Below are 21,680 nucleotides of genomic sequence, written 5' to 3'. Positions count from 1 at the left end.
ACCAGTATAAAGTCAGTGTCTTTCTTTTTCTGGTGCTGGTATATCGAGTCAGAATGGCCCAGTAGTCAAGACACCAGACTCAAGGGAAAGCTTGCATAGTGATACGGGTTGAACGAAGCTTCTGGTCCACGTATGTGGTGTGGGTTCGAATCCCACTTCTGACAAACTTTTTTTTACTTTACTACCAGAACAAAGTCAACGTCTCCTTTTGCTCGGCTGAAATTTTGTGTCAGAATGGCCAAGTGGTCGAAAGCGCCAGACTTAAGGGAAACCTTGGCCAGTGATACGGGTTGAACGAGGCTTCTGGTCCAGGTGTGTGGGCGTGGGTTCAAATGCCACTTCAGACGTTTTCTTTTTTTTACTTTACTACGAGCATAAAGTCTGTGTCTTCTTTTGCTGGGGCTGATATATTTTGTCAGATATGCCGAGTGGTCCAAGGCGCCAGACTCAAGGGAAACTTTGCCCAGTGATACGTCTTGAACGAGTCTTCTGGTCCACGTATGTGGGCGTGGGTTCAAATCCTACTTCTGACAAACTTCTTTATACTTTAACACCAGCACAATGTCAGTGTCTTTTTTTGCTGGGGCTGAAATATCATGTCAGAATTGCCGAGTGGTTGAAGGCGCCAGACTAAAGGGAAACCTTGCCCAGTAATACGTGTTGAACGAGGCTTCTGTTCCAAGTATGGGGGCGTGGGTTCAAATCCCACTTCTGACAAACTTTTTTTTTACTTGACTACCAGAACAAAGTCATTGTCTCCTTTTGCTGGGCTGAAATAGTGTGTCTGAATGGCCGAGTGGTCGAAAGCGCCAGACTTAAGGGAAACCTTGCCCAGTGATACGGGTTGAACGAGGCTTCTGGTCCAGGTGTGTGGGCGTGGGTTCAAATGCCACTTCAGACAAACTCTTTTTTTTTACTTTACTACGAGCATAAAGTCAGTGTCTTCTTTTGCTGGGGCTGATTTATTGTGTCAGATATGCCGAGTGGTCCAAGGCGCCAGACTCAAGGGAAACTTTGCCCAGTGATACGTCTTGAACGAGGCTTCTGGTCCACGTATGTGGGCGTGGGTTCAAATCCCACTTCTGACAAACTTCTTTTTACTTTACTACCAGAACAAAGTCAGTGTCTCCTTTTGCTGGGCTGAAGTATCATGGCAGAATGGCCGAGTGGTCAAAGGCGCCAGACTTAAGGGAAACCTTGCCCAGAGATGCGGGTTGAACGAGACTTTTGGTCCACGTATGTGGGCGTGGGTTCAAATCCCACTTCTGACAGACTCTATTGTTTTTACTTTAATACCAGCACAAAATCAGTGTCTCCTTTTGCTGGGCTGAAATATTGTGTCAGAATGGCCGAGTGGTCTAAGGCGCTAGACTTAGGGAAACCTTGCGCAGTGATACGGGGTGAACGAGGCTTCTGGTCCACGTATATGGGCGTGGATTTGAATCCTACTGCTGACACACTTTTTTTACTTTAATACCAGCGCAAAGTCAGTGTCTCCTTTTGCTGGGCTGATATATTGTGTCAGAATGGCCGAGTGGTCGAAGGCGCCAGACTCAAGAGAAGCCTTGCCCAGTGATACGGGTTGAACGAGGCTTGTTGTCCACGTATGTGTGCGTGGATTTGAATCCTACTTCTGACACACTTTTTTTACTTTAATACCAGCGCAAAGTCAGTGTGTCCTTTTGCTGGGCTGAAATATTGTGTCAGAATTGCCGAGTGGCCGAAGGCGCCAGACTTAAGGGAAACTTTGCCCAGTGATAAGTGTTGAACGAGGCTTCTGGTCCACGTATGTGGGCGTGGGTTCAAATCCCACTTCTGACAAACTTTTTTTTACTTTACTACCAGAATAAAGTCAGTGTCTCCTTTTGCAGGTCTGAAATATCGTGTCAGAATGGCCGTGTGGTCTAAGGCGCCAGACCTAAGGGAAACCTTGCCCTGTGATACGGGTTGAACGAGGCTTCTGGTCCACGTATGTGGGCGTGGGTTCGAATCCCACTTCTGGCAAACTCTTTTTTACTTTACTACCAGCATAAACTCAGTGTCTTCTTTTGCTGGGGCGAAAACATCGTGTCAGAAGGGCCGAGTGGTCTGAAGCACCAAACTCAAGAGGAACCTTGCCCATTGATACGGGTTGAACGAGGCTTCTGGTCGACGTATGTGGGCATGGGTTCAAATCCCCCTTCTGACTCTCTTTTTGTTACTTTACTACCAGTATAGAGTCAGTGTCTTTCTTTGCTGGTGCTGATATATCGACTCCAATGGCCGAGTAGTCAAGACGCCAGACTCAAGGGAAAGCTTGCATAGTGATACGGGTTGAACGAAGCTTCTGGTCCACGTATGTGGTGTGGGTTCGAATCCCACTTCTGACAAACTTTTTTTTTACTTTACTACCAGAACAAAGTCAGTGTCTCCATTTGCTGGGCTTCAGTGAAATATTGTGTCAGAATGGCCGAGTGGTCGAAGGCGCCAGACTCAAGAGAAGCCTTTCTCAGTGATACGGGTTGAACGAGGCTTCTAGTCCACTTTTGTGGGCATGGGTTCGATTCCCACTTCTGACAAACTTTTTTTTACTTAACTACCAGCACAATGTCAGTGTCTTTTTTTGCTGGGGCTGATATATCGTATCAGAATGGCCGAGTGGTTGAAGGCGCCAGACTCTAGGGAAACCTTGACCAGTGATATGAATTGAACAAGGCTTCTGGTCCACGTATGTGTGCGTGGGTTCGAATCCCACTTCTGGCAATTTTTTTTTACTTTACTACCAGAACAAAGTCAGTGTCTCCTTTTGCTGGGCTGAAATATCGTGTCAGAATGGCCGAGTGGTCGAAGGCGCCAGATTTAAGGGAAACCTTGCCCTGTGATACGGGTTGAACGAGGCTTCTGGTCCACGTATGTGGGCGTGGGTTCGAATCCCACTTCTGGCAAACTCTTTTTTACTTTACTACCAGCATAAACTCAGTGTCTTGTTTTGCTGGGGCTAAAACATCGTGTCAGAAGGGCCGAGTGGTTTGAAGCACCAGACTCAAGAGAAACCTTGCCCAGTGATACGGGTTGAACTAGGCTTCTGGTCCACGTGTGTGGGCGTTGGTTCGATTCCCAATTCTGACAAACTGTTTTTTACTTTTCTACGAGAACAAAGTCAGTGTCTTCTTTTGCTGGGCCAAAATATTGTGTCAGAATGGCCGAGTGGTCGAAGCCGCCAGACTTATGGGAAACCTTGCCCAGTGATCCCTGTTGAACGAGGCTTCTGGTTCAAGTATGTGGGCGTGGGTTGAAATCCCACTTATGACAATCTCTTTTTTTACTTTACTACCATCACAAAGTCAGTGTCTCGTTTTGCGGGGCTGAAACATCGTGTCAGAATGGCCGTGTGGTCGAAGGCGCCAGACTTAAGGGAAACCTCGCCCTGTGATACGGATTGAACGAGGCTTCTGGTCCACGTATGTGGGCGTGGCTTCAGATCCCACTTCAGACAAACTCTTTTTTTTACTTTACTACGAGCATAAAGTGAGTGTCTTCTTTGGCTGGGGCTTATATATCGTGTCATAATGACCGTGTGGTCTAAGGCGCCAGACTCAAGGAAAACTTTGCCCAGTGATACTGGTTGAACGAGTCTTCTGGTCCACGTATGTGGGCGTGGGTTCGAATCCCACTTCTGACAAACTTCTTTCTTACTTTACTACCAGAACAAAGTCAGTGTCTCTTTTTGCTGGGCTGAAATAATGTGTCAGAATGGCCGAGTGGTCGAAGGCGCCAGACTTAAGGGAAACCTTGCCCAGTGATACGGGATGAACAAGGCTTCTGGTCCACGTATGTCGGCGTGGGTTCAAATCGCACTTCTGACATCTTTTTGTTACTTTACTACCAGTATAAAGTCACTGTCTTCTTTTGCTGGGGCTAATATATCGTGTCAGAATGGCCGAGTGGTCTAAGGCGCCAGACTCAAGGAAAACCTTGCCCAGTGATACGGGATGAACGAGGCTTCTGGTCGACGTAAGTGGGCGTGGGTTCAAATCCCACTTCTGACTCTCTTTTTGTTACTTTACTACCAGCATAAAGTCAGTGTCTTTCTTTTGCTGGTGCTGATATATCCAGTCAGAATGGCCGAGTAGTCAAGACGCCAGACTCAAGGGAAAGTTGCATAGTGATACGGGTTGAACGAAGCTTCTTGTCCACGTATGTGGTGTGGGTTCGAATCCCACTTCTGACAAACTTTTTTTTACTTTACTACCAGAACGAAGTCAATGTCTCCTTTTGCTGGGCTGAAATATTGTGTCAGAATGGCCGAGTGGTCGAAGGCGCCAGACTTAAGGGAAACTTTGACCAGTGATACGTGTTGAACGAGGCTTCTGGTCCACGTATGTGGGCATGGGTTCAAATTCCACTTCTGACAAACTTTTTTTACTTTACTACCAGAACAAATTCAGGGTCTCCATTTGCTGGGCTGAATTATTGTGTCAGAATGGCCGAGTGGTCGCAGGCGCAAGACTCAAGAGAAGCCTTGCCCAGTGATACGGGTTGAACGAGGCTTCTAGTCCACTTTTGTGGGCATAGGTTCGATTCCCACTTCTGACAAACTTTTTTTACTTTACTACCAGCACAAAGTCAGTGTGTTTTTTTGCTGGGCTGAAATATTGTGTCAGAATGGCCGAGTGATCGAAGGCGCCAGATCTAAGGGAAACCTTGCCCAGTGATACGTGTTGAACGAGGCTTCTGGTCCACGTATGTGGGTGTGGGTTCAAAATCCACTTCTGACAAACCCTTCTGTTTTCTTTACTACCTGCAGAAAGTCAGTGTATCCTTTTGGTGGGGCTGAAATATCGTGTAATAATTGCCGAGTAGTCTAAGGCGCCAGAGTCAAGGGAAACCTTGCCCGGTGATACGGGTGGAACGGCGCTTCTGGTCCACGTATATGGGCGTGGGTCCGAATCCCACTTCTGACAAACTTTTTTTACTTTACTACCAGAACAAGTCAGTGTCTCCTTTTGCTGGGCTGAAATAGTGTGTCAGAATGGCCGAGTGGTCGAAGGCGCCAGATCTAAGGGAAAACTTGCCCAGTGATACGTGTTGAACGAGGCTTCTGGTCCACGTATGTGGGTGTGTGTTCAAATCCCACTTCTGACAAACCCTTCTCTTCTTTACTACCAGCAGAAAGTAAGCGTCTCCTTTTGGTGGGGCTGAAATATCGTGTAATAATTGCCGAGTGGTCTAAGGCGCCAGACTCAAGGGACACCTTGCCCAGTGATACGGGTGGAACGACGCTTCTGGTCCACGTATGTGGGCGTGGGTCTGAATCCCACTTCTGACAAACTTTTTTTTTATTTTACTACCAGAACAAAGTCAGTGTCTCCTTTTGCTTGGCTGAAATAGTGTGTCTGAATGGCCGAGTGGCCGAAGGCGCCAGACTTACGGGAAACTTTGCCGAGTGATACGTGTGGAACGAGGCTTCTGGTCCACGTATGTGGGCATGGGTTCAAATCCCACTTCTGACAAACTTTATCTACTTTACTACCAGAACAATGTCAGTGTCTTCTTTGCTGGGCTGAAGTATCGTGAAAGAATGGCGGAGTGGTCTAAGGCGCTAGACTTGAGGGAAACCTTGCGCAGTGATACGGGTTGAACGAAGCTTCTGGTTCATGTATGTGGGCATGGGTTCGATTACCACTTCTGACAAACCCTTCTTTTTACTTTACTACCAGCAGAAAGTCAGTGTCTCCTTTTGCTGGGGCTAAAACATCGTGTAATAATTGCCGAGTGGTCTAAGGCGCCAGACTCAAGGGAAACCTTGCCCAGTGATACGGGTTGAACGAGGCTTCTGGTCCACATATGTGTGCGTGGGTTCGAATCCCACTTCTGGCAAAATTTTTTTACTTTATTACCAGAACAAAGTCAGTGTCTCCTTTTGCTGGGCTGAAATATTGTGTCAGAATGGCCGAGTGGTCGAAGGCGCTAGAATTAAGGGATACCTTGCGCAGTGATGCGGGTTGAACGAGGCTTCTGGTCCATGTATGTGTGCGTGGGTTCGAATCCCACTTCTGACATTTTTTTTACTTTACTACCAGAACAAAGTCAGTGTCTGCTTTTGCTTGGCTGAAATGTCATGTCAGAATGGCCGAGTGGTTAGAGGCGCCAGACATAAGGGAAGCCTTGCCCAGTGATACGGGTTGAACGAGGCTTCTGGTGCACGTATGTGGGCGTGGGTTTGAATCCCACTTCTGACAAACTTTTTTTAATCTACTACCAGAACAAAGTCAGTGTCCTATTTTGCTAGGCCGAAATATTGTGTCAGAATGGCCGAGTGGTCGAAGGCGCCAGACTTATGGGAAACCTTTCCCAGTGATACGTGTAACGAGGCTTCTAGTCCACGTATATGGGCGTGGGTTCAAATCCCACTACTGACGAACCCTTCTTTTTACATTACTACCAGCAGAAAGTCAGTGTCTCCTTTTGCTGGGGCTGATATATTGTGTATTATTGCCGAGTAGTTTAAGGCGCCAGACACAAGGGAAACCTTGCCCAGTGATACGGGTTGAAGGAGGCTTCTGGTCCACGTATGTGGGCGTGGGTTTGAATCCCACTTCTGGCAAACCTTTTTTTATTTTACTACCAGAACAAAGTCAGTGTCTCCTTTTGCTGGGCCTGATATATCGTGTCAGATTGGCCGAGTGGTCCAAGGCGCCAGACTCAATGAAAACCTTGTCCAGTGATACGGGTTGAGCGAGGCTTCTGGTCCACGTATGTGGGCGTGGGTTCAAATCCCACTTCTGACAAACTTTTTTTTTACTTTACTACCAGAACAAAGTCAGTGTCTCCTTTTGCTGGGCTGAAATATTGTGTCACAATGGCCGAGCGGTCAAAGGCGCCAGACTAAAGGGAAGCTTTGCCCAGAGATACGGGTTGAACGAGACTTGTGGTACACGTATGTGGGCGTGGGTTCAAATCCCACTTCTGACAGACTCTATTTTTTTTACTTTACTACCAGCACAAAGTCAGTGTCTCCTTTTGCTGGACTGGAATATTGTGTCAGAATGGCCGAGTGGTCGAAGGCGCCAGACTTAAGGGAAACTTTGCCCAGTGATACGTGTTGAACGAGGCTTCTGGTCCACGTGTGTGGGCGTGGGTTTAAACCCACTTCTGACAAACTTTCTTTTTACTTTACTACCAGAACAAAGTCAGTCTCTCCTTTTGCTGTGCTGAAGTATCGTGGCAGAAAAGCCGAGTGGGCTAAGGCACCAGACTCGAGAGAAATCTTGCCCAGTTGTACGGGTTGAACGAGGCTTCTCGTCCACGTATGTGGGCGTGGGTTCGGTTCCCACTACTGACAAACGTTTTTTTTTACTTTACTACCAGCACAAAGTCAGTGTCTTCTTTTGCTGGGGCTGATATATCGTATCAGAATGGCCGAGTGGTCGAAGGCGCCAGACTCAAGGGAAACCTCGCCCAGTGGTACGAGTTGAACGAGACTTCTGGTCCACGTATGTGTGCGTGGGTTTGAATCCCACTTCTGACAATAGTTTTTTACTTTACTACCAGACCAAAGTCAGGGTCTCCTTTTGCTGGGCTGAAATATGGTGTCAGAATGGCCGAGTGGTCGAAGGCGCCAGACTTGAGGGAAACCTTGCCCAGTGATACGTGTTGAACGCGGCTTCTGGTCCACGTATGTGGGCGGGGGTTCAAATCACACGTCTGACAGACTCTATTTTTTAATTTACTACCAGCACAAAGTCAGTGTCTTCTTTTGCTGGGCTGAAATATTGTGTCAGAATGGCCGAGTGGTCCAAGGCGCCAGACTTAAGGGAAACTTTGCCCAGTGATACGTGATGAACGAGGCTTCTGGTCCACGTATGTGGGCGTGGGTTGAAATCCCACTTCTGACAAACTTTTTTTTACTTTACTACCAGAACAAAGTCAGTTTCTCCTTTTGCTGGGCTGAAGAATCGTGGCAGAATGGCCGAGTAGTTTAAGGCACCAGACTCAAGAGAAACCTTGCCGAGTTATACGGGTTGAACGAGGCATCTCGTCCACGTATGTGGCCGTGGGTTCAATTCCCACTTCTGACAAACTTTTTTTTACTTTACTACCAGAACAAAGTCAGTGTCTCCTTTTGCTGGGCTGAAATATCATGTCAGAATGGCCGAGTGGTCGAAGGCGCCAGATCTAAGGGAAACCTTGCCCAGTGATACGTGTTGAACGAGGCTTCTTGTCCACGTATGTGGGTGTGTGTTCAATTCCCACTTCTGACAAACCCTTCTCTTTACTTTACTACCAGCAGAAAGTAAGTGTCTCCTTTTGGTGGGGCTGAAATATCGTGTAATAATTGCCGAGTGGTCTAAGGCGCCGGACTCAAGGGAAACCTTGCCCAGTGATACGGGTGGAACGACGCTTCTGGTCCACGTATGTGGGCGTGGGTCCGAATCCCACTTCTGACAAACGTTTTTTTAATTTACTACCAGAACAAAGTCAATGTCTCCTTTTGCTGGGCTGAAATATTGTGTCAGAATGGCCGAGTGGTCGAAGGCGCCAGACTTAAGGGAAACTTTGCCCAGTGATACGTGTTGAACGAGGCTTCTGGTCCACGTATGTGGGCATGGGTTCAAATCCCTTTTCTGACAAACTTTTTCTACTTTACTACCAGAACAATGTCAGTGTCTCCTTTTGCTGGGGCTGAAACATCGTGTATAATTGCCGAGTGGTCTAAGGCGCCAGACTCAAGGGAAACCTTGCCCAGTGATACGGGTTGAACGAGGCTTCTGGTCCACATATGTGGGCGTGGGTTCCAATCCCACTTCTGACAAACTTTTTTTTTACTTTACTACCAGAACAAAGTCAGTGTCTCCTTTTGCTGGGCTGAAATATTGTGTCAGAATGACCGAGTGGTCGAAGGCACTAGACCTAAGGGAAACTTTGCGCAGTGATACGGGTTGAACGAGGCTTCTGGTCCATGTATGTGGGCATGGCTTCGATTCGCACTTCTGACAAACTTTTTTTTACTTTACTACCAGCACAAAGTCAGCGTCTTCTTTTGCTGGGGCTGATATATCGTATCAGAATGGCCGAGTGGTTGAAGGCGCAAGACTCAAGGGAAACCTTGCACAGTGGTACGAGTGTAACGAGGCTTCTGGTTCACGTGTGTGTCCGTGGGTTCGGATCCCACTTCTGACATTTTTTTTACTTTACTACCAGAACAAAGTCAGTGTCTGCTTTTGCTGGGCTGAAATGTCATATCAGAATGGCCGAGTGGTTGAAGGCGCCAGACATAAGGGAAGCCTTGCCCAGTGATACGGGTTGAACGAGGCTTCTGGTCCACGTATGTGGGCGTGGGTTCGAATCCCACTTCTGACAAACTTTTTTTAATCTACTACCAGAACAAAGTCAGTGTCCTATTTTGCTAGGCCGAAATATTGTGGCAGAATGGCCGAGTGGTCGAAGGCGCCAGACTTAAGGGAAACCTTGCCCAGTGATACGTGTTGAACGAGGCTTCTAGTCCACGTATATGGGCGTGGGTTCAAATCCCACTACTGACAAACCCTTCTTTTTACATTACTACCAGCAGAAAGTCAGTGTCTCCTTTTGCTGGGCTGAAATATTGTTTCAGAATGGCCGAGTGGTCGAAGGCGCCAGACTTGAAGGAAACCTTGCCCAGTGATACGTGTTGAACGCGGCTTCTGGTCCACGTATGTGGGCGGGGGTTCCAATCCCACTTCTGACAATCTTTTTTTTTCACCTTACTACACGAACAAAGTCAGTGTCTCCTTTTGCTGGGCTGAAGAATCATGGCAGAATGGCCGAGTGGTCAAAGGCGCCAGACTTAAGGGAAACCTTGCCCAGAGATACGGGTTGAACGAGACTTTTGGCTCACGTATGTTGGCGTGGGTTCCAATCCCACGTCTGACAGACTCTCATTTTTTACTTTACTACCAGCACAAAGTCAGTGTCTCCTTTTGCTGGGCTGAAATATGGTGGCAGAATGGCCGAGTAGTTTAAGGCACCAGACTCAAGAGAAACCTTGCCCAGTGATACGGGTTGAACGAGGCTTCTCGTCCACGTATGTGGGCGTGGGTTCAATTCCCACTTCTGATAAACTTTTTTTACTTTACTACCAGAACAAAGTCAGTGTCTCCTTTTTCTGGGCTGAAATATCGTGTCAGAATGGCCGAGTCGTCGAAAGCGCCAGACTTAAGGGAAACCTTGCCCAGTGATACCGGTTTAACGAGGCTTCTGGTCCACGTATGTGGGCGTGGATTTGAATCCTACTTCTGACGAACTTTTTTTACTTTACTACAAGATCAAACCCAGTGTCCTTTTGCTGGGGCTAAAACCTTTTGCTGGGGCTAAAACATCGTGTCAGAATCGCCGAATGGTCGAAGGCGCCAGACATAAGGGAAACCTTGCCCAGTGATACGTGTCTACCAAGGCTTCTGGTCCACGTATGTGTGTGTGGGTTCGAATCCCACTTCTGACAATTTTTTTTACTTTACTACCAGAACAATGTCAGTGTCTCCTTTTGCTGGGCTGAAATGTCGTGTCAGAATGGACGAGTGGTCAAAGGCGCCAGACTTAAGAGAAGCCTTGCCCAGTGATACGGGTTGAACGAGGCTTCTGGTCCACGTATGCGGGCGTGGGTTCGAATCCCACTTCTGACAAACTTCTTTTGATCTACTACCAGAACAAAGTCAGTGTCTCCTTTTGCTGTGCCGAAATATTGTGTCAGAATGGCCGAGTGGTCAAAGGCGCCAGAATTATGGAAACCTTGCCCAGTGATACGGGTTGAACGAGGCTTCTGGTCCACGTTTGTGGGCGTGGGTTCAAATCCCACTTCTGACAAACCCTTCTTTTTACTTTACTGCCAGCAGAAGGTCAGTGTCTCCTTTTGGTGGGGCTGAAATATCGTGTATTAATTGCCGAGTGGTCTAAGGCGCCAGCCTCAAGGGAAACCTTGCCCAGTGATACGGGTGGAACGAGGCTTTTGGTCCACGTATGTGGGCGTGGGTCCGAATCCGACTTCTCACAAACTTTTTTTTTACTTTACAACCAGAACAAAGTCAGTGTCTCCTTTTGCTGGGCTGAAATAGTGTGTCTGAATGGCCAAGTGGTCGAAGGCGACAAACTTAAGGGAAACCTTGCCCAGTGATACGGGTTGAACGAGGCTTTTGGTCCAGGTGTGTGGGCGTGGGTTCAAATGTAACTTCAGACAAACTCTTTGTTTTACTTTACTACGAGCATAAAGTCAGTGTCTTCTTTTGCTGGGGCTGATATATTGTGTCAGATATGCCGAGTGGTCCAAGGCGCCACACTCAAGAGAAAGCTTGCCAAGTGATACGGGTTGAACGAGGCTTCTGGTCCACGTATGTGGGCGTGGGTTCGATTCGCACTTCTGACAAACTTTTTTTTACTTTACTACCAGAACAAAGTCAGTGTCTCCTTTTGCTGGGCTGAAATATTGTGTCAGAATTGCCGAGTGGTCAAATGCGCCAGACTAAAGGGAAGCCTTGCCCAGAGATACGGGTTGAACGAGACTTGTCGTCCACGTATGTGGACGTGGGTTCAAATCCCACTTCTGAGAGACTCTATTTTTTTTACTTTACTACCAGCACAAAGTCAGTGTCTCCTTTTGCTGGGCTGAAATATTGTGTCAGATTGGCTGAGTGTCGAAGGCGCCAGACTTAAGGGAAAGTTTGCCCAGTGATACGTGTTGAACGAGGCTTCTGGTCCACGTGTGTGGGCGTGGGTTCAAACCCACTTCTGACAAACTTTCTTTTTACTTTACTGCCAGAACAATGTCAGTGTCTCCTTTTGCAGTGCTGAAGTACCGTGGCAGAATAGCCGAGCGGTCTAAGGCACCAGACTCAAGAGAAACCTTGCCCAGTTGTACGGGTTGAGCGAGGCTTCTCGTCCACGTATGTGGGCGTGGGTTCGGTTCCCACTACTGACAAACGTTTTTTTTACATTACTACCAGCACAAAGTCAGTGTCTTCTTTTGCTGGGGCTGATATATGGTGTCAGAATGGCCAAGTGGTCGAAGGCGCCAGACTTGAGGGAAACCTTGCCCAGTGATACGTGTTGAACGCGGCTTCTGGTCCACGTATGTGGGTGGGGGCTCAAATCCCACTTCTGACAATCTTTTTTCACTTTACTACACGAACAAAGTCAGTGTCTCCTTTTGCTGGGCTGAAGAATCATGGCAGAATGGCCGAGTGGTCAAAGGCGCCAGACTTAAGGGAAACCTTGCCCAGTGATACGGGTTGAACGAGGCTTCTCGTCCACGTATGTGGGCGTGGGTTCAATTCTCACTTCTGACAAACTTTTTTTTTACTTTACTACCAGAACAGTCAGTGTCTCCTTTTGCTCGGATGAAATATCGTGTCAGAATGGCCGAGTGGTCGAAGGCGCCAGACTCAAGGGAAACCTTGCCCAGTGATTTGGGATAAACGAGGCTTCTGGTCCACGTATGTGGGCGTGGGTTCAAATCCCACTTCTGACAAACTTTTTTTACTTTACTACCAAAACAAAGTCAGTGTTTCCTTTTGCTGGGCTGAAATATTGTGTAAGAATGGCCGAGTGGTCGAAAGTTCCCGACTTAAGGGAAACTTAGCCCAGTGATTCGTGTTGAACGAGTGTTCTGGTCCACGTATGTGGGCGTGAGTTCAAGCCCACTTCTGACAAACTTTCTTTTTACTTTACTACCAGAACAAAATCAGTGTCTCCTTTTGCTGTGCTGAAGTATCATGGCAGAATGGCCGAGTGGTCTAAGGCGCCAGACTCAAGAGAAACCTTGCCCAGTTGTACGGGTTGAACGAGGCTTCTCGTCCACGTATGTGGGCGTGGGTTCGGTTCCCACTACTGACAAACTTTTTTTACTTTACTACCAGCACAAAGTCAGTGTCTTCTTTTGCTGGGGCTGATATATCGTATCAGAATGGCCGAGTGGTCGAAGGCGCAAGACTTCAGGGAAACCTTGCCCAGTGATACGTGTTGAACGCGGCTTCTGGTCCACGTCTGTGCGCGGGGGTTCAAATCCCACTTCTGATAATCTTTTTTTCACTTTACTACGCGAACAAAGTCAGTGTCTCCTTTTGCTGGGCTGAAGAATCATGGCAAAATGGCCGAGTGGTCAAAGGCGCCAGACTTAAGGGAAACCTTGCCCAGAGATACGGGTTGAACGAGACTTCTGGTCCACGTATGTGGGCGTGGGTTCAAATCCCACGTCTGACAAACTCTGTTTTTTTTTACTTTACTACCAGCACAAAGTCAGTGTTTCCTTTTGCTGGGCTGAAATATTGTGTCAGAATGGCCGAGTGGTCCAAGGCGCCAGACTTACGGGAAACTTTGCCCAGTGATACGTGTTGAACGAGGCTTCTGGTCCACGTATGTGGGCGTGGGTTGAAATCCCACTTCTGACAAACTTTTTTTACTTTACTACCAGAACAAAGTCAGTTTCTCCTTTGCTGGGCTGAAGTATCGTGGCAGAATGGCCGAGTAGTTTAAGGCACCAGACTCAAGAGAAAGCTTGCCCAGTGATACGGGTTGAACGAGGCTTCTCGTCCACGTATGTGGGCGTGGGTTCAATTCCCACTTCTGACAAACTTCTTTTTTACTTTACTACCAGAACAAAGTCAGTGTCTCCTTTTGCTGGGCTGAAATATCGTGTCAGAATGGCCGAGTGGTCGAAGGCGCCAGACTTAAGGGAAACCTTGCCCAGTGATACCGGTTGAACGAGGCTTCTGGTCCACGTATGTGGGCGTGGGTTCAAATCCCACTTCTGACAAACCCTTCTTTTTACTTTACTGCCAGCAGAAGGTCAGTGTCTCCTTTTGGTGGGGCTGAAATATCGTGTATTAATTGCCGAGTGGTCCAAGGCGCCAGCCTCAAGGGAAACCTTGCCCAGTGATACGGGTGGAACGAGGCTTTTGGTCCACGTATGTGGGCGTGGGTCCGAATCCCACTTCTCACAAACTTTTTTTTTACTTTAGAACCAGAACAAAGTCAGTGTCTCCTTTTGCTGGGCTGAAATAGTGTGTCTGAATGGCCAAGTGGTCGAAGGCGCCAAACTTAAGGGAAACCTTGCCCAGTGATACGGGTTGAACGAGGCTTTTGGTCCAGGTGTGTGGGCGTGGGTTCAAATGTAACTTCAGACAAACTCTTTGTTTTACTTTACTACGAGCATAAAGTCAGTGTCTTCTTTTGCTGGGGCTGATATATTGTGTCGGATATGCCGAGTGGTCCAAGGCGCCAGACTCAAGGGAAACCTTGCGCAGTGATACGGGTAGAACGAGGCTTATGGTCCACGTATATGGGCGTGGATTTGAATCCTACTTCTGACAATCTTTTTTTACATTAATACCAGCACAAAGTCAGTGTCTCCTTTTGCTGGGGCTGATATATCGTGTCAGATTGGCCGAGTGGTCCAAGGCGCCAGACTCAATGAAAACCTTGTCCAGTGATACGGGTTGAGCGAGGCTTCTGGTCCACGTATGTGGGCGAGGTTTCGAATCTCACTTCTGTCAATTTTTTTTACTTAACTACCAGCACAGAGTCAGCGTCTTCTTTTGCTGGGGCTGACATATCGTATCAGAATGGCCGAGTGGTCTAAGGCGCCAGACTCAAGGGAAACCTTGCCCAGTGATACGAGTGTAACGAGGCTTCTGGTCCACGTATGTGGGCGTGGTTTCAAATCCCACTTCTGACAAACTTTTTTTTTACTTTACTACCAGAACAAAGTCGGAGCCTTCTTTTGCTGAGGATGACATATCTTGTCAGAATGGCCGAGTGGTCAAAGGCGCCACACTCAAGAGAAAGCTTGCCAAGTGATACGGGTTGAACGAGGCTTCTGGTCCACTTATGTGGGCGTGGGTTCGGTTCCCACTATTGACAAACGTTTTTTTTTACATTACTACCAGCACAAAGTCAGTGTCTTCTTTTGCTGGGGCTGATATATGGTGTCAGAATGGCCAAGTGGTCGAAGGCGCCAGACTTGAGGGAAACCTTGCCCAGTGATACGTGTTGAACGCGGCTTCTGGTCCACGTATGTGGGTGGGGGCTCAAATCCCACTTCTGACAATCTTTTTTCACTTTACTACACGAACAAAGTCAGTGTCTCCTTTTGCTGGGCTGAAGAATCATGGCAGAATGGCCGAGTGGTCAAAGGCGCCAGACGTAAGGGAAACCTTGCCCAGTGATACGGGTTGAACGAGGCTTCTCGTCCACGTATGTGGGCGTGGGTTCAATTCTCACTTCTGACAAACTTTTTTTTACTTTACTACCAGAACAGTCAGTGTCTCCTTTTGCTGGGATAAAATATCGTGTCAGAATGGCCGAGTGGGCGAAGGCGCCAGACTCAAGGGAAACCTTGCCCAGTGATTTGGGATAAACGAGGCTTCTGGTCCACGTACGTGGGCGTGGGTTCAAAACCCACTTCTGACAAACTTTTTTTACTTTACTACCAAAACAAAGTCAGTGTCTCCTTTTGCTGGGCTGAAATATTGTGTAAGAATGGCCGAGTGGTCGAAAGTGCCCGACTTAAGGGAAACTTAGCCCAGTGATTCGTGTTGAACGAGTGTTCTGGTCCACGTATGTGGGCATGGGTTCAAGCCCACTTCTGACAAATTTTCTTTTTACTTTACTACCAGAACAAAATCAGTGTCTCCTTTTGCTGTGCTGAAGTATCGTGGCAGAATGGCCGAGTGGTCTAAGGCGCCAGACTCAAGAGAAACCTTGCCCAGTTGTACGGGTTGAACGAGGCTTCTCGTCCACGTATGTGGCCGTGGGTTCGGTTCCCACTACTGACAAACTTTTTTTACTTTACTACCAGCACAAAGTCACTGTCTTCTTTTGCTGGGGCTGATATATCGTATCAGAATGGCCGAGCGGTCGAAGGCGCCAGACTTAAGGGAAACCTTGCCCAGTGATACCGGTTGAACGAGGCTTCTGGTCCACGTATGTGGGCGTGGGTTCAAATCCCACTTCTCACAAACCCTTCTTTTTACTTTACTGCCAGCAGAAGGTCAGTGTCTCCTTTTGGTGGGGCTGAAATATCGTGTATTAATTGCCGAGTGGTCTAAGGCGCCAGCCTCAAGGGAAACCTTGCCCAGTGATACGGGTGGAACGAGGCTTTTGGTCCACGTATGTGGGCGTGGGTCCGAATCCCACTTCTCACAAACTTTTTTTTTATTTTACAACCAGAACAAAGTCAGTGTCTCCTTTTGCTGGGCTGAAATAGTGTGTCTGAATGGCCAAGTGGTCGAAGGCGCCAAACTTAAGGGAAACCTTGCCCAGTGATACGGGTAACGAGGCTTTTGGTCCAGGTGTGTGGGCGTGGGTTCAAATGTAACTTCAGACAAACTCTTTGTTTTACTTTACTACGAGCATAAAGTCAGTGTCTTCTTTTGCTGGGGCTGATATATTGTGTCGGATATGCCGAGTGGTCCAAGGCGCCAGACTCAAGGGAAACCTTGCGCAGTGATACGGGTAGAACGAGGCTTATGGTCCACGTATATGGGCGTGGATTTGAATCCTACTTCTGACAATCTTTTTTTACTTTAATACCAGCACAAAGTCAGTGTCTCCTTCTGCTGGGGCTGATATATCGTGTCAGATTGGCCGAGTGGTCCAAGGCGCCAGACTCAATGAAAACCTTGTCCAGTGATACGGGTTGAGCGAGGCTTCTGGTCCACGTATGTGGGCGAGGTTTCGAATCTCACTTCTGTCAATTTTTTTTACTTAACTACCAGCACAGAGTCAGCGTCTTCTTTTGCTGGGGCTGACATATCGTATCAGAATGGCCGAGTGGTCTAAGGCGCCAGACTCAAGGGAAACCTTGTCCAGTGATACGAGTGTAACGAGGCTTCTGGTCCACGTATGTGGGCGTGGATTCAAATCCCACTTCTGACAAACTTTTTTTTTACTTTACTACCAGAACAAAGTCGGAGCCTTCTTTTGCTGAGGATGACATATCTTGTCAGAATGGCCGAGTGGTCTTAGGCGCCAGACTTAAGGAAAACCTTGACCTGTGATACGGGTTGAACGAGGCTTCTGGTCCACGTATGTGGGCGTGGGTTCGAATCCCACTTCTGACAAACTCTTTTTTTACTTTACTACCAGCACAAAGTCAATGTCTTCTTTTGCTGGGGCTAAAATATTGTGTCAGAAGGGCCGAGTGGTCTAAGGCACCATGATTGATTGATTTGTGGGGTTTAACGTCACAAAACCACCATTTGATTATGAGAGACGTATTAGTGGAGGGCTCCGGAAATTTCGACCACCTGGGGTTCTTTAACGTGCACCCAAATCTGAGCACACGGGCCTACAACATTTCCGCCTCCATCGAAAATGCAGCCGCTGCAGCCGGGAATCGAACCCGCGACTTGCCGGTCAGCAGCCGAGTACCTTAGCCACTAGACCACCGCGGCGGCGCAGGTCTAAGGCACCAGACTCAAGAGAAACCTTGCCCAGTGATACGAGTTTAACGAGGCTTTTGTTCCACGTATGTGTGCGTGGGTTCGAATCCCACTTCCGAGAAATTTTTTGCTTTACCACCTGAGCAAATTCAGTGTCTCCTTTTGCAGGTCTGAAATATCGTGTCAGAATGGCCGTGTGGTCTAAGGCGCCAGACCTAAGGGAAACCTTGCCCTGTGATACGGGTTGAACGAGGCTTCTGTTCCACGTATGTGGGCGTGGGTTCGAATCCCACTTCTGGCAAACTCTTTTTTACTTTACTACCAGCATAAACTCAGTGTCTTCTTTTGCTGGGGCGAAAACATCGTGTCAGAAGGGCCGAGTGGTCTGAAGCACCAAACTCAAGAGAAACCTTGCCCATTGATACGGGTTGAACGAGGCTTCTGGTCGACGTATGTGGGCGTGGGTTCAAATCCCCCTTCTGACTCTCTTTTTGTTACTTTACTACCAGTATAAAGTCAGTGTCTTTCTTTGCTGGTGCTGATATATCGACTCCAATGGCCGAGTAGTCGAGACGCCAGACTCAAGGGAAAGCTTGCATAGTGATACCGGTTGAACGAAGCTTCTGGTCCACGTATGTGGTGTGGGTTCGAATCCCACTTCTGACAAACTTTTTTTTTACTTTACTACCAGAACAAAGTCAGTGTCTCCATTTGCTGGGCTTCAGTGAAATATTGTGTCAGAATGGCCGAGTGGTCGAAGGCGCCAGACTCAAGAGAAGCCTTTCTCAGTGATACGGGTTGAACGAGGCTTCTAGTCCACTTTTGTGGGCATGGGTTCGATTCCCACTTCTGACAAACTTTTTTTTACTTTACTAACAGCACAATGTCAGTGTCTTTTTTTGCTGGGGCTGATATATCGTATCAGAATGGCCGAGTGGTTGAAGGCGCCAGACTCTAGGGAAACCTTGCCCAGTGATATGAATTGAACAAGGCTTCTGGTCCACGTATGTGTGCGTGGGTTCGAATCCCACTTCTGGCAATTTTTTTTTACTTTACTATCAGAACAAAGTCAGTGTCTCCTTTTGCTGGGCTGAAATATCGTGTCAGAATGGCCGAGTGGTCGAAGGCGCCAGATTTAAGGGAAACCTTGCCCTGTGATACGGGTTGAACGAGGCTTCTGGTCCACGTATGTGGGCGTGGGTTCGAATCCCACTTCTGGCAACCTCTTTTTTACTTTACTACCAGCATAAACTCAGTGTCTTCTTTTGCTGGGGCTAAAACATCGTGTCAGAAGGGCCGAGTGGTCTGAAGCACCAGACTCAAGAGAAACCTTGCCCAGTGATACGGGTTGAACTAGGCTTCTGGTCCACGTGTGTGGGCGTTGGTTCGATTCCCAATTCTGACAAACTGTTTTTTACTTTTCTACGAGAACAAAGTCAGTGTCTTCTTTTGCTGGGCCAAAATATTGTGTCAGAATGGCCGAGTGGTCGAAGCCGCCAGACTTATGGGAAACCTTGCCCAGTGATCCCTGTTGAACGAGGCTTCTGGTTCAAGTATGTGGGCGTGGGTTGAAATCCCACTTATGACAATCTCTTTTTTTACTTTACTACCATCACAAAGTCAGTGTCTCGTTTTGCGGGGCTGAAACATCGTGTCAGAACGGCCGTTTGGTCGAAGGCGCCAGACTTAAGGGAAACCTCGCCCTGTGATACGTATCGAACGAGGCTTCTGGTCCACGTATGTGGGCGTGGCTTCAGATCCCACTTCTGACAAACTTTTTTTTACTTTACTACCAGAACGAAGTCAATGTCTCCTTTTGCTGGGCTGAAATATATGTCAGAATGGCCGAGTGGTCGAAGGCGCCAGACTTAAGGGAAACTTTGACCAGTGATACGTGTTGAACGAGGCTTCTGGTCCAAGTATGTGGGCGTGGGTTCAAATCCCACTTCTGACAAACTTTTTTTTACTTTACTACCAGAACAAAGTCAGGGTCTCCATTTGCTGGGCTGAATTATTGTGTCAGAATGGCCGAGTGGTCGAAGGCGCAAGACTCAAGAGAAGCCTTGCCCAGTGATACGGGTTGAGCGAGGCTTCTAGTCCACTTTTGTGGGCATAGGTTCGATTCCCACTTCTGACAAACTTTTTTTTACTTTACTACCAGCACAAAGTCAGTGTGTTTTTTTGCAGGGCCGAAATATTGTGTCAGAATGGCCGAGTGATCGAAGGCGCCAGATCTAAGGGAAACCTTGCCCAGTGATACGTGTTGAACGAGGCTTTTGGTCCACGTATGTGGGTGTGGGTTCAAAATCCACTTCTGACAAACCCTTGTGTTTACTTTACTACCTACAGAAAGTCAGTGTATCCTTTTGGTGGGGCTGAAATATCGTGTAATAATTGCCGAGTAGTCTAAGGCGCCAGACTCAAGGGAAACCTTGCCCAGTGATACGGGTGGAACGGCGCTTCTGGTCCACGTATGTGGGCGTGGGTCCGAATCCCACTTCTGACAAACTTTTTTTTTACTTTACTACCAGAACAAGTCAGTGTCTCCTTTTGCTGGGCTGAAATAGTGTGTCAGAATGGCCGAGTGGTCGAAGGCGCCAGATCTAAGGGAAACCTTGCCCAGTGATACGTGTTGAACAAGGCTTCTGGTCCACGTATGTGGGTGTGTGTTCAAATCCCACTTCTGACAAACCCTTCTCTTTACTTTACTACCAGCAGAAAGTAAGTGTCTCCTTTTGGTGGGGCTGAAATATCGTGTAATAATTGCCGAGTGGTCTAAGGCGCCAGACTCAAGGGAAACCTTGCCCAGTGATACGGGTGGAACGACGCTTCTGGTCCACGTATGTGGGCGTGGGTCCGAATCCCACTTCTGACAAACTTTTTTTTACTTTACTACCAGAACAAAGTCAGTGTCTCCTTTTGCTTGGCTGAAATAGTGTGTCTGAATGGCCGAGTGGTCGAAGGCGCCAGACTTACGGGAAACGTTGCCCAGTGATACGTGTGGAACGAGGCTTCTGGTCCACGTATGTGGGCATGGGTTCAAATCCCACTTCTGACAAACTTTTTTACTTTACTACCAGAACAATGTCAGTGTCTTCTTTGCTGGGCTGAAGTATCGTGAAAGAATGGCGGAGTGGTCTAAGGCGCTAGACTTGAGGGAAACCTTGCGCAGTGATACGGGTTGCAAGAGGCTTCTGGTTCATGTATGTGGGCATGGGTTCGATTACCACTTCTGACAAACCCTTCTTTTCACTTTACTACCAGCAGAAAGTCAGTGTCTCCTTTTGCTGGGGCTAAAACATCGTGTAATAATTGCCGAGTGGTCTAAGGCGCCAGACTCAAGGGAAACCTTGCCCAGTGATGCGGGTTGAACGAGGCTTCTGGTCCACATATGTGGGCGTGGGTTCGAATCCCACTTCTGGCAGAATTTTTTTACTTTATTACCAAAACAAAGTCAGTGTCTCCTTTTGCTGGGCTGAAATATTGTGTCAGAATGGCCGAGTGGTCGAAGGCGCTAGACTTAAGGGATACCTTGCGCAGTGATGCGGGTTGAACGAGGCTTCTGGTCCATGTATGTGTGCGTGGGTTCAAATCCCACTTCTGACATTTTTTTTTACTTTACTACCAGAACAAAGTCAGTGTCTGCTTTTGCTTGGCTGAAATGTCATGTCAGAATGACCGAGTGGTTAGAGGCGCCAGACATAAGGGAAGCCTTGCCCAGTGATACGGGTTGAACGAGGCTTCTGGTGCACGTATGTGGGCGTGGGTTCGAACCCCACTTCTGACAAACTTTTTTTAATCTACTACCAGAACAAAGTCAGTGTCCTATTTGCTAGGCCGAAATATTGTGTCAGAATGGCCGAGTGGTCGAAGGCGCCAGACTTATGGGAAACCTTTCCCAGTGATACGTGTTGAACGAGGCTTCTAGTCCACGTATATGGGCGTGGGTTCAAATCCCACTACTGACGAACCCTTCTTTTTACATTACTACCAGCAGAAAGTCAGTGTCTCCTTTTGCTGGGCCTGAAATATTGTGTATTAATTGCCGAGTGGTTTAAGGCGCCAGACACAAGGGAAACCTTGCCCAGTGATACGGGTTGAAGGAGGCTTCTGTTCCACGTATGTGGGCGTGGGTTTGAATCCCACTTCTGGCAAACCTTTTTTTATTTTACTACCAGAACAAAGTCAGTGTCTCCTTTTGCTGGGGCTGATATATCGTGTCAGATTGGCCGAGTGGTCCAAGGCGCCAGACTCAATGAAAACCTTGTCCAGTGATACGGGTTGAGC

General features: G+C 47.9%; 30 non-coding genes across 30 annotated transcripts; all 30 read left to right on the top strand.

Annotated features, from left to right (window-relative positions):
- The first annotated feature begins 968 nt into the window (after positions 1–968).
- On the top strand, positions 969–1,089 carry TRNAL-CAA (transfer RNA leucine (anticodon CAA)). The gene is made up of 2 exons: positions 969–1,007; positions 1,043–1,089. It is a non-coding gene; the product is annotated as a tRNA-Leu (tRNA).
- Positions 1,090–1,152: 63 nt separating this feature from the next.
- Positions 1,153–1,271, top strand: TRNAL-UAA (transfer RNA leucine (anticodon UAA)). Its single transcript has 2 exons — positions 1,153–1,190; positions 1,226–1,271. It is a non-coding gene; the product is annotated as a tRNA-Leu (tRNA).
- Positions 1,272–1,702: 431 nt separating this feature from the next.
- On the top strand, positions 1,703–1,821 carry TRNAL-UAA (transfer RNA leucine (anticodon UAA)). The gene is made up of 2 exons: positions 1,703–1,740; positions 1,776–1,821. It is a non-coding gene; the product is annotated as a tRNA-Leu (tRNA).
- A 64-nt stretch (positions 1,822–1,885) lies between these two features.
- On the top strand, positions 1,886–2,004 carry TRNAL-UAA (transfer RNA leucine (anticodon UAA)). Its single transcript has 2 exons — positions 1,886–1,923; positions 1,959–2,004. It is a non-coding gene; the product is annotated as a tRNA-Leu (tRNA).
- A 435-nt stretch (positions 2,005–2,439) lies between these two features.
- Positions 2,440–2,558, top strand: TRNAL-CAA (transfer RNA leucine (anticodon CAA)). The gene is made up of 2 exons: positions 2,440–2,477; positions 2,513–2,558. It is a non-coding gene; the product is annotated as a tRNA-Leu (tRNA).
- Positions 2,559–2,805: 247 nt separating this feature from the next.
- On the top strand, positions 2,806–2,924 carry TRNAL-UAA (transfer RNA leucine (anticodon UAA)). The gene is made up of 2 exons: positions 2,806–2,843; positions 2,879–2,924. It is a non-coding gene; the product is annotated as a tRNA-Leu (tRNA).
- Positions 2,925–3,909: 985 nt separating this feature from the next.
- On the top strand, positions 3,910–4,028 carry TRNAL-CAA (transfer RNA leucine (anticodon CAA)). The gene is made up of 2 exons: positions 3,910–3,947; positions 3,983–4,028. It is a non-coding gene; the product is annotated as a tRNA-Leu (tRNA).
- A 246-nt stretch (positions 4,029–4,274) lies between these two features.
- On the top strand, positions 4,275–4,393 carry TRNAL-UAA (transfer RNA leucine (anticodon UAA)). The gene is made up of 2 exons: positions 4,275–4,312; positions 4,348–4,393. It is a non-coding gene; the product is annotated as a tRNA-Leu (tRNA).
- A 980-nt stretch (positions 4,394–5,373) lies between these two features.
- On the top strand, positions 5,374–5,492 carry TRNAV-UAC (transfer RNA valine (anticodon UAC)). Its single transcript has 2 exons — positions 5,374–5,411; positions 5,447–5,492. It is a non-coding gene; the product is annotated as a tRNA-Val (tRNA).
- A 1,159-nt stretch (positions 5,493–6,651) lies between these two features.
- On the top strand, positions 6,652–6,770 carry TRNAL-CAA (transfer RNA leucine (anticodon CAA)). The gene is made up of 2 exons: positions 6,652–6,689; positions 6,725–6,770. It is a non-coding gene; the product is annotated as a tRNA-Leu (tRNA).
- Positions 6,771–7,758: 988 nt separating this feature from the next.
- TRNAL-UAA (transfer RNA leucine (anticodon UAA)) lies at positions 7,759–7,877 on the top strand. The gene is made up of 2 exons: positions 7,759–7,796; positions 7,832–7,877. It is a non-coding gene; the product is annotated as a tRNA-Leu (tRNA).
- A 616-nt stretch (positions 7,878–8,493) lies between these two features.
- On the top strand, positions 8,494–8,612 carry TRNAL-UAA (transfer RNA leucine (anticodon UAA)). Its single transcript has 2 exons — positions 8,494–8,531; positions 8,567–8,612. It is a non-coding gene; the product is annotated as a tRNA-Leu (tRNA).
- Positions 8,613–9,223: 611 nt separating this feature from the next.
- Positions 9,224–9,342, top strand: TRNAL-UAA (transfer RNA leucine (anticodon UAA)). Its single transcript has 2 exons — positions 9,224–9,261; positions 9,297–9,342. It is a non-coding gene; the product is annotated as a tRNA-Leu (tRNA).
- A 1,182-nt stretch (positions 9,343–10,524) lies between these two features.
- On the top strand, positions 10,525–10,643 carry TRNAL-UAA (transfer RNA leucine (anticodon UAA)). The gene is made up of 2 exons: positions 10,525–10,562; positions 10,598–10,643. It is a non-coding gene; the product is annotated as a tRNA-Leu (tRNA).
- A 63-nt stretch (positions 10,644–10,706) lies between these two features.
- Positions 10,707–10,824, top strand: TRNAI-UAU (transfer RNA isoleucine (anticodon UAU)). Its single transcript has 2 exons — positions 10,707–10,744; positions 10,779–10,824. It is a non-coding gene; the product is annotated as a tRNA-Ile (tRNA).
- Positions 10,825–12,362: 1,538 nt separating this feature from the next.
- Positions 12,363–12,481, top strand: TRNAL-CAA (transfer RNA leucine (anticodon CAA)). The gene is made up of 2 exons: positions 12,363–12,400; positions 12,436–12,481. It is a non-coding gene; the product is annotated as a tRNA-Leu (tRNA).
- Positions 12,482–13,093: 612 nt separating this feature from the next.
- Positions 13,094–13,212, top strand: TRNAL-UAA (transfer RNA leucine (anticodon UAA)). Its single transcript has 2 exons — positions 13,094–13,131; positions 13,167–13,212. It is a non-coding gene; the product is annotated as a tRNA-Leu (tRNA).
- A 69-nt stretch (positions 13,213–13,281) lies between these two features.
- Positions 13,282–13,400, top strand: TRNAV-UAC (transfer RNA valine (anticodon UAC)). The gene is made up of 2 exons: positions 13,282–13,319; positions 13,355–13,400. It is a non-coding gene; the product is annotated as a tRNA-Val (tRNA).
- A 246-nt stretch (positions 13,401–13,646) lies between these two features.
- Positions 13,647–13,765, top strand: TRNAL-UAA (transfer RNA leucine (anticodon UAA)). The gene is made up of 2 exons: positions 13,647–13,684; positions 13,720–13,765. It is a non-coding gene; the product is annotated as a tRNA-Leu (tRNA).
- Positions 13,766–14,567: 802 nt separating this feature from the next.
- On the top strand, positions 14,568–14,686 carry TRNAL-CAA (transfer RNA leucine (anticodon CAA)). The gene is made up of 2 exons: positions 14,568–14,605; positions 14,641–14,686. It is a non-coding gene; the product is annotated as a tRNA-Leu (tRNA).
- A 615-nt stretch (positions 14,687–15,301) lies between these two features.
- On the top strand, positions 15,302–15,420 carry TRNAL-CAA (transfer RNA leucine (anticodon CAA)). Its single transcript has 2 exons — positions 15,302–15,339; positions 15,375–15,420. It is a non-coding gene; the product is annotated as a tRNA-Leu (tRNA).
- A 429-nt stretch (positions 15,421–15,849) lies between these two features.
- Positions 15,850–15,968, top strand: TRNAL-UAA (transfer RNA leucine (anticodon UAA)). The gene is made up of 2 exons: positions 15,850–15,887; positions 15,923–15,968. It is a non-coding gene; the product is annotated as a tRNA-Leu (tRNA).
- Positions 15,969–16,768: 800 nt separating this feature from the next.
- Positions 16,769–16,887, top strand: TRNAL-CAA (transfer RNA leucine (anticodon CAA)). The gene is made up of 2 exons: positions 16,769–16,806; positions 16,842–16,887. It is a non-coding gene; the product is annotated as a tRNA-Leu (tRNA).
- Positions 16,888–16,953: 66 nt separating this feature from the next.
- TRNAL-UAA (transfer RNA leucine (anticodon UAA)) lies at positions 16,954–17,072 on the top strand. The gene is made up of 2 exons: positions 16,954–16,991; positions 17,027–17,072. It is a non-coding gene; the product is annotated as a tRNA-Leu (tRNA).
- A 1,057-nt stretch (positions 17,073–18,129) lies between these two features.
- TRNAL-CAA (transfer RNA leucine (anticodon CAA)) lies at positions 18,130–18,248 on the top strand. Its single transcript has 2 exons — positions 18,130–18,167; positions 18,203–18,248. It is a non-coding gene; the product is annotated as a tRNA-Leu (tRNA).
- A 247-nt stretch (positions 18,249–18,495) lies between these two features.
- Positions 18,496–18,614, top strand: TRNAL-UAA (transfer RNA leucine (anticodon UAA)). Its single transcript has 2 exons — positions 18,496–18,533; positions 18,569–18,614. It is a non-coding gene; the product is annotated as a tRNA-Leu (tRNA).
- A 614-nt stretch (positions 18,615–19,228) lies between these two features.
- On the top strand, positions 19,229–19,347 carry TRNAL-UAA (transfer RNA leucine (anticodon UAA)). The gene is made up of 2 exons: positions 19,229–19,266; positions 19,302–19,347. It is a non-coding gene; the product is annotated as a tRNA-Leu (tRNA).
- A 64-nt stretch (positions 19,348–19,411) lies between these two features.
- TRNAL-CAA (transfer RNA leucine (anticodon CAA)) lies at positions 19,412–19,530 on the top strand. The gene is made up of 2 exons: positions 19,412–19,449; positions 19,495–19,530. It is a non-coding gene; the product is annotated as a tRNA-Leu (tRNA).
- An 802-nt stretch (positions 19,531–20,332) lies between these two features.
- Positions 20,333–20,451, top strand: TRNAV-UAC (transfer RNA valine (anticodon UAC)). The gene is made up of 2 exons: positions 20,333–20,370; positions 20,406–20,451. It is a non-coding gene; the product is annotated as a tRNA-Val (tRNA).
- Positions 20,452–20,880: 429 nt separating this feature from the next.
- Positions 20,881–20,999, top strand: TRNAL-UAA (transfer RNA leucine (anticodon UAA)). Its single transcript has 2 exons — positions 20,881–20,918; positions 20,954–20,999. It is a non-coding gene; the product is annotated as a tRNA-Leu (tRNA).
- Positions 21,000–21,680: the final 681 nt, after the last annotated feature.

This window comes from Rhipicephalus microplus, chromosome 2 (genome assembly GCF_043290135.1).
Source record: "Rhipicephalus microplus isolate Deutch F79 chromosome 2, USDA_Rmic, whole genome shotgun sequence".
Lineage (NCBI taxonomy): Eukaryota > Metazoa > Arthropoda > Arachnida > Ixodida > Ixodidae > Rhipicephalus > Rhipicephalus microplus.
This window is presented reverse-complemented; position numbering and strand designations above follow the sequence as displayed.